Source organism: Puma concolor, chromosome A1, assembly GCF_028749965.1.
Source record: "Puma concolor isolate L17-30 chromosome A1, mPumCon1.1.hap2, whole genome shotgun sequence".
In the NCBI taxonomy this organism is placed as follows: Eukaryota; Metazoa; Chordata; class Mammalia; order Carnivora; family Felidae; genus Puma; species Puma concolor.
The window spans coordinates 194,189,624-194,197,520 of record NC_141667.1 but is presented as its reverse complement, the minus strand read 5'-3'; positions in this window follow the sequence as shown (position 1 = coordinate 194,197,520).

Sequence of the window (7,897 nt, the reverse complement as noted above, 5' to 3'; positions counted from 1 at the left end):
GGTTTTATTGTCGGGAAAATAAAACAAGAATGGGGCTTTTAACCTTTTTTTTTCAAAACTTTTTAGAAGAGAAAATGATCACTGGAAGTTTATTTAATCCAGTAGCAACAAGCACACCAAGGGCTTGGTTTTTAATACCATCCTTGAATAAAAAGAAATGGGGCTTCTTAGAAATGGCTGGTTCTAGGACTAGGTTAGGAAATGGACCAAATGTGCCTGGAGCATCTTCCAGCACCAGAAAGTAAGGAAGTCATTGAAATCTCACAATATAAAGAAGGGATGAGTTGTAACACAAAGGATAAAATAGCCACCAGCTCATACTGAAGTAAATGACTGATTAAATAGGAAACAAGAAATCTGCAGAATCCCAATCAATTTTTATAGGTACTTTACCCTCAGAGGTAGCGCATAACTCCCCACTCCTTAAGTGTGTGTTGCACAGTAGGCAATGTGGCCTAGAGGGGAGACAAATAACTGCAGCGGCAGAAACCCGCCCAACCCCCTCAGGCTGGTGGTCAAGGTCCACCTCGACAGTGATGAGTCATGTTGATAGTACATACCCTTGATTTGATGTGATGAGAATGGAACTTTGCCTCTGCTGTCTTCCTCCTAAAAACATGGTAACCTCGGTCCAATCGACAAAGCCCAACTTTGCATTCTACTTAAATGCGTTCTACTTAAAATACCAATATCAGTACTGTCAGGGTCTTGAAAAACAAAATATGAGAAATTATCACAGCCAAAAGAAGCCTGAGGAGACATGACTTAAGTGTAATGTAAACTAACTGGGATTCTGGAACAGAAAAAAAGACATTAGGGAAAAACTGAGGAAGTCTGAATGAAGTATAGAATTTAATGTATCAGCAATATTGGTTCATTATGATAAAATGTATCCTGCTAATGGAAGCTGTTAACAGGAGAACCTGGTGGTGGGGTATACGGGAATTCTGTATTATCTTTGCAGTAATTCTACCAAACTTCTTGAATAAAAAGTTTATTTTTAGAAAGGTGAAGGAACGAATGCATGTGACTATTACGTATGTTCAGTAAATGGGAAAATCCCTGATGTTGTCGGAGCTAAAGTGAAAATTGCAGTTATATAACTTGGCATCGTAAGTTTATTCAGCCTCTCATCACTTGACTTCTCATTCTTCCCTGTCATTCAAGTATTATCTAGCTGAAGAACACTGCACAATTCATTCTCTAGCCAGAACTTTTCATTCTTACGTGAGGGGGAAAACATAATTTGTTTGGTTTAAAGTTTATTTCTAGAAATTGAGATAGAAAGTGAGGCTGCGGGCGTCTTGAAGCAGAGACAACTCCATATGTCCAGAAACAAATCGGAGCCGTCTCCGTATTCACTTGTAATTGAGAATTGTATGAATGCAGAAGTTTTCTTGTAAGGAGAAACCAGTCTTGCTTTGGTTCCCAGCACTTCATTGTATTTAACTTCCTAACACAGAGCGCGGCTGTTTGCAGTTCGCTTTCCCTCTCTGAACCTTTTCTCCCTTTCGTAGGCTGCCCTATTCTCAGGCCAGCTAGCTGTTCCAGGTCCTTGTCTGCCAAAGCTGAGCTCGGACCCTTCAGTCTTTATTAGCCACACTCCCTGGAACTTTATTATTTGGAAACATTGCAATGTTTTAGCATTTGAATTTTTTTCCAACCTCTGTCGTATGTTTTTTCTTCCTCAGATTGTCAAATCCTTGGAAGAAACACCACTTCCTAGATTGTCTTACTGCTTTTATTGATTGATAAATCGGACATCCAAAAATAACTTTATAGTGCTGTGTGAATTGTCTTAAGCCCTGAGCATTTGAATCAATCTAGTGTTGGCCAAATTTCCTCTTCGTGTTGCACTGTTGGTATAGCATTGGTGCTGGATTTTTGATCAGGAGTGGGGCTGTGAAATTGTGATTATAGCATGAGCAAACAGGCAATGCCCTGTGAATTTAATATTATGAGTGAATTTTCAGGGGAGAATTATTTTAGATAACGATGCTTAACACACTTTTCAAAGCTGCAAATAATTTAATTGCTGATCATTAACACGTCCATTACGTGAATGTCTGGTTTCAGACACATTCTGGCCAGTCTCTTGGTAAACAAGCTACCCCAACTAGACCAAGATTGAGTAATGCACCCAGTTCCAATTGGCCAGAATGCAGTTATGTAATTTGATTTCAAGTCAGTAATGCTCTGAGTTTTAACTGCAGTTGGTTTTTATTCTCTCCACCCCTAACCCCAAGTTATCTTGTTTGGTTTTTCTTCCTTCTGTCTTCATTCCTATGTTGCGGCTTGTGTAAAGTGCATCTCTTCGTGGCATCCAATTAGAGAATCCTTAGATAAGCATGACCTGGCCTGCCTACATAAAAATGTTCTTCAAAATCTAGCTAGATTCCTTTTCCTATCTTCAACTAAGCCCACCAGAGCTCTTTGGATTAACTCATGGGACATAACATAACAAAGAAGGGCTTTATTCTCCATTACTAAATCTGGTCTTTGCTTTGAAGTTGACCAAATTCCTTCTTTGGTTATGTTCTTCACTGTAGTGTTAAACTAATCAATAGGAGACTTTTAAAATTTTATGTATTTCTTTACTCATACCAGAGTTACAGGTGACAAAACCTGGCAATTGTGCAATACTCATTTTAACAGTGACTATTAAGGGGGAGGAAACATAAGAAATCACATGAGAGCTCTGTGTGATCAGAAGGGTTTGTTCTATGAAAACTTAGAATTTTCCTTTTTCTAATACACCAGTAATCTTTATTTTGTCTATTTCTCTCAGTTCATATCACATCATGAAAGAAAGCATTTGGGGTCATGGAAATGGTAATATTCTTGAATCAAAAGTAAAAGCTTAATGCTATTTGGCCACTGAGGATATTTGAATGATGATCTATCTATCTATCTATCTATCTATCTATCTATCTATAATTTAATAGGAAACCAAGACGCACATATGGACTTCTAGGTAAAAATGGTGGATTACACATGCATCTCATTTTGTAGCTGCCTAAAACCCACTAAAACGAAGGCCTTTTTCCTCCAAGGAGAAACTTATGAGAAAAAAACAAACAGGGAAATAAAGACACCAGCAATCCAATGGGAGCTGGAAAGAGCCAGGTAGAAGAGGCAACAAGCTGAGCCGAACTGAAAGAGCTAAATCTTAAAGTGGTGGAGAAAACCAGGAACTAACCCATTTCCAACCCCCACAAAAGTCCCCAAAGATCTCAGGAATTCATCACATTGAGTACTTCTGGAAGTGAAACGAAAATACAATTGTTAACAATTTGTCTAAGAAGGTGTTAATTCCTTGGTGTCTCTCTCTACACCTCCACTCCAGCATACACTGTGAATTGTAGTAACCAACTAGTCTCCACCCCAGCAGAAGTATGGAGGTTTCTGTGCTTCTTCACTGGAGAGAGTAAAGACAGAGGGTCTCCCCATTAGTAGACAACAGGCCCAGCTGAGGATAGGAATGTCAAACAAAAAGGGAGAATTGAATGAATGTGCATATTGGTTGCTGGAACCTGTTCCTCTTGTCTTCCCCATTTGGTTCCCAGGATGCTGGAGACACATCTTTATCCTCCAGGCAGGAGGCTGGAAAAGACTTCAGAATGGACCAGCCCAGTAGGAAAGATCTGAATATACTGAAAATTCCAAGTTCTCTGATAAAATGGCTTTGTCAGATTACTCACAGAAACCCACAGAAACTTCACACACATGCTCAGAGCTTCCAATCTTTGGTCCCTCTCTATAAAATATTAGCAGACAATCAAGAACTACCAGATATCCGAGGAAACCATCTAATAGGAAAGATAGAGATAAAGCAGAGAAGAGCAATTTGGACAAGACTATGTAAGGTGGGTGACATCTTAAAAAGAAGAGGTAGTGTTAACAGCCTCAGGGATAGAAAATACTAGAAGTATGAAACAGGATATTCTAAATAACATGCAGAGAACACAAAATTAAAATGGATCATCTGGGAGCAGAAAGGAGGTAATCATAATTGAACAAAGAGATGTAAAAGAAGACCAGTAAATTAGAGTCCCAATCTAAGAGACTCATTATCTAATCAGAAGTTCCAGAAAGAATAGAAGAAACAGAGACAGGATTAGAAACTGAGAAAATAATTCAAGAAAATTCCTTAACAACCAAAGGATATGAATTTCAAGAGTGAAAGGCTTTTGAGATGCCCTAACACACCAGTGTAAATAGATCCACGTCAGTATGAAATTTCAAAACTTGGGGCCAAAAAGAAGTTCCTAAAACTCCCAAAGAAAGGGAAAAAGTCATATACAAAGGAAACTGAATTGCTTCAGACTTTGTATCAGTGACATTGGAATCTGTAAGACAGTGAAGAAATGCCTTTAGAATTTTGAAGAGAATTTTTTAAGATTTATTTATTTATTTATTTTTTTTAAGTAATCTCTATACCCGACATGGTGCTGGAACTTATAGCCCTGAGATCAAGAGCCACATGTTCCATCAACTGAGTCAGCCAGGAACCCTGAGAAATTATTTTTAATCTAGGATTTTATACCCAGCCACACTATCGAGTGTGAGGAAAGAATAAAACGTGTTTTGGGGTTTTGTTTTTTTTTTTTTTTTTTTTGACATGTAAGGTCTCAAGAATTTTACTTTTTTACTGCTCAAAAAGTCTTCACTTCACCAAAATGAGGGAATAAACCAAGAGAGACCATGGGGTAATGGAAATGGGATCGTGCATTGATAAGATGGGAGGAGAACCCTCAGGATGAGGTGAGAAGGGAGCAAAGGATCCCGGCTGTATACTAGACAGACGGCAACCAGCTAGGTTAGAACAAGTGAAAAAAATCTCTGGAAGAATCTTCTCCAAGATTATGAAATTAAATAGAACATCAGATACATCTGAATGCCTTTAAAGACATTTAGGCCACAGGGTGGCAAACTACGGCCTGAAGTCCAAATCCAACTTCAGGCCTAATTGTTTTCTTTCCTGCTTGTGAGCTACAGGGGTTTTTACATTTTTAAAGGGTTGGGGAAAAATAAACAACAGAAACTATGTGAACCACAAAATCTAAAGTAGTTACAGTCTATCTCTTTTTCAACGTTTATTTATTTTTGGGACAGAGAGAGACAGAGCATGAACGGGGGAGGGGCAGAGAGAGAGAGGGAGACACAGAATCGGAAACAGGCTCCAGGCTCTGAGCCATCAGCCCAGAGCCCGACGCGGGGCTCGAACTCACGGACCGCGAGATCGTGACCTGGCTGAAGTCAGACGCCCAACCGACTGCGCCACCCAGGCGCCCCCAGTCTATCTCTTTTACAGAAGTTTGCTGCCTCCTGATTGAGACAACTGGTGCAGATTTGGGATTTTAATTAGACATCTGTGTATAGGAAACCAAACAAAAACTTACCACACACACACACACACACACACACACACACACACAATGATTAATTCCACGTAAAACAAAAAGTTGTACAACTGAAGAGACGGCAGTGTAGACATGTAGAACCATGGAGGTAAACACTGAGGATCAATTAACATGGTTGAATGTGGATGTTTCTGGGGATGGGGTATGGCCGAAGGAAGGAAGGTGGGATTATTGATTTTTCATATTGAACATTTAGAACAATATTTGTGCATAATTTTGATAAAAATAAACGGGAACAGAGGAGGAAAATGAGGGAAGGAGGACGATAAGTTGATAAGAAAGGATTATATGCATACTCCATGGTTCTTTTGGAAACAGCTCAATAATTCTGAATGATTGACTGTACCTCCCCTAGCATCAAGCCCACCTATGGTAGTTTTTATGAAAGGAAGCTTGGTTTCTAATATGAAGCTCTGCATACAATACAAAAGAAAACTGGAGTGTAGTTCAGAAGGACTTAAATATAATAATATTTGGAGGTTCTTTATTACACAAAATGGTTCAAAGCAGTCTGCATTGAGGCAGTAGTGTTGGGATCTATCATTTATAGAGCACAGAGACATACAGGAAGATGTTATCTTGAAAAAAGGCACAGGGAAGAATAATTTTTCCCTATGTTACTGAATTTTCCACATTGGTGTTGGCACAAGGTAAATGCTCATTAAATATGTATTGACTAAATAAAAGAATCTAAAAATACTTCCTAAACACAAAAGAAGTCTTAAGTATGTCAGACCAAAAAAAATTAGGGTGATCTAAATCTGAGTAAAAAATATAAGCACTGGTCATGAATTCTCACCAGAAATTTTTCTCACCAGAAAAGCCCTTATTCTGTGTTACAGTAAGAAATGCCTTGAATCAGTATGAGAGCATTTTAAAGTTTGAATATTATAAATTGCAGTATTTGACAATATTGCTCTGCTGAATAATGGATATGCGGGCTCTACATAATAGGATTCAAAGCCACCTTTGAAATCTTTTGGATGTGAATGATTTATCTTGTTAAGTACATCAATTACTTACTTGCTTGAAAGATAACAAAGATAAAAAATTATGAGGTGATATTTATTCTTCTTTGACCCTAAAATGAACAAAGAGAATAATACACTCTGTGTTTACATAGAAAAGTTTACCTGAGAAATCACAACTCTGGAAAAATCAGTGATTAATCACCACCACACCAATGTGAATTAGATTAGTAACTTGTTTTAGATCTATTTGTGAAGACATCTAAATGAAAGCATGAAAATAATGCTGCTAACTTTCTGTGTGGCTGAGGGATATGTGTCTTCACTTTTAAAGAAAAGCATGCTCAATTGTACTGCAAAAAAAGTCACCTTTTATTTAAAGACACTGTTCAAACTTTAAGGTTTAAAATAAAGAAATGACTTCCACAAAAATTAAACCATGACATTCTAAATTCTTGGGGGGGCTGTATTTTATCTGTCTTTGTTTTATTTTCCTTTAAAAAATTTTTTTTAAATTTTTTTTTTTTACTTTATTTAATTTACATCCAAGTTAGCTTATAGTGCAACAATAATTTCAGGAATAGATTCCTTAATGCCCCTTACCCATTTAGCCTGTCCCCCCTCCCACAACCCCTCCAGTAACCCTCAGTTTGCTGTCCACATTTAAGAGTCTCTTATGTTTTGTTCCCCTCTCTGTTTTTATATTATTTTTGCTTCCCTTCCCTAATGTTTATCTGTTTTGTATCTTAAAGTCCTCATATGAGTGAAGTCATATGATATTGGTCTTTCTCTGACTGACTAATTTCACTTAACGTAATATCCTCTAGTTCCATCCAGGTAGTTGCAAATGGTAAGATTTCATTCTTTTTGATGACGTTTATTTATTTTTGAGAGAGAGAGAGAGAGAGAGAGAGTGAGCAGGGGTGGGGCAGAGAAAGAGGGAGACACAGAGTCCGAAGCAGGCTCCAGGGTCTGAGCTGTCAGCACTGAGCCCGACACGGGGTTGGAACTCATGAACCATGAGATCATGACTTGAGCCGAAGTTGGCTGCTCAACCGACTGAGTGACCCGGGCGCCCCTTTCTTTGTTTCATTTTCTGATGCTGTCAGGAGTGAAGGGGGCAGGCTGTCTAGAGAACATCTGTCTGAGGAAGACAACGACTAAGACCCATGTGCATTCCTGTGCTAGAAGATTATGATTTCTTTATTCTTCAGAGAAAGTTTTTCCTCCTATCTCTGTTAAAAATGGCACGAAACAAACAAAAGCCCCAAAACAACCGTAATAATTTTCTGTTAGACACAAAAGGCTTGCAAGTGTAACCTACTGTTGGAAATACTATCAATGCTTCTTGGAATTTTAATGGCTTCTAGGCTGTGAACTCAGACTCACACTCCTCCAGGTGATTGATGAAACTGGAAAGCCCGGGGTGCTGCAGCAACTTTTCCAGTTTCACCTCTACCAGGACTCACAGGAGGTGGTGGAGAAGCAGAGATCTTACAGGATTTC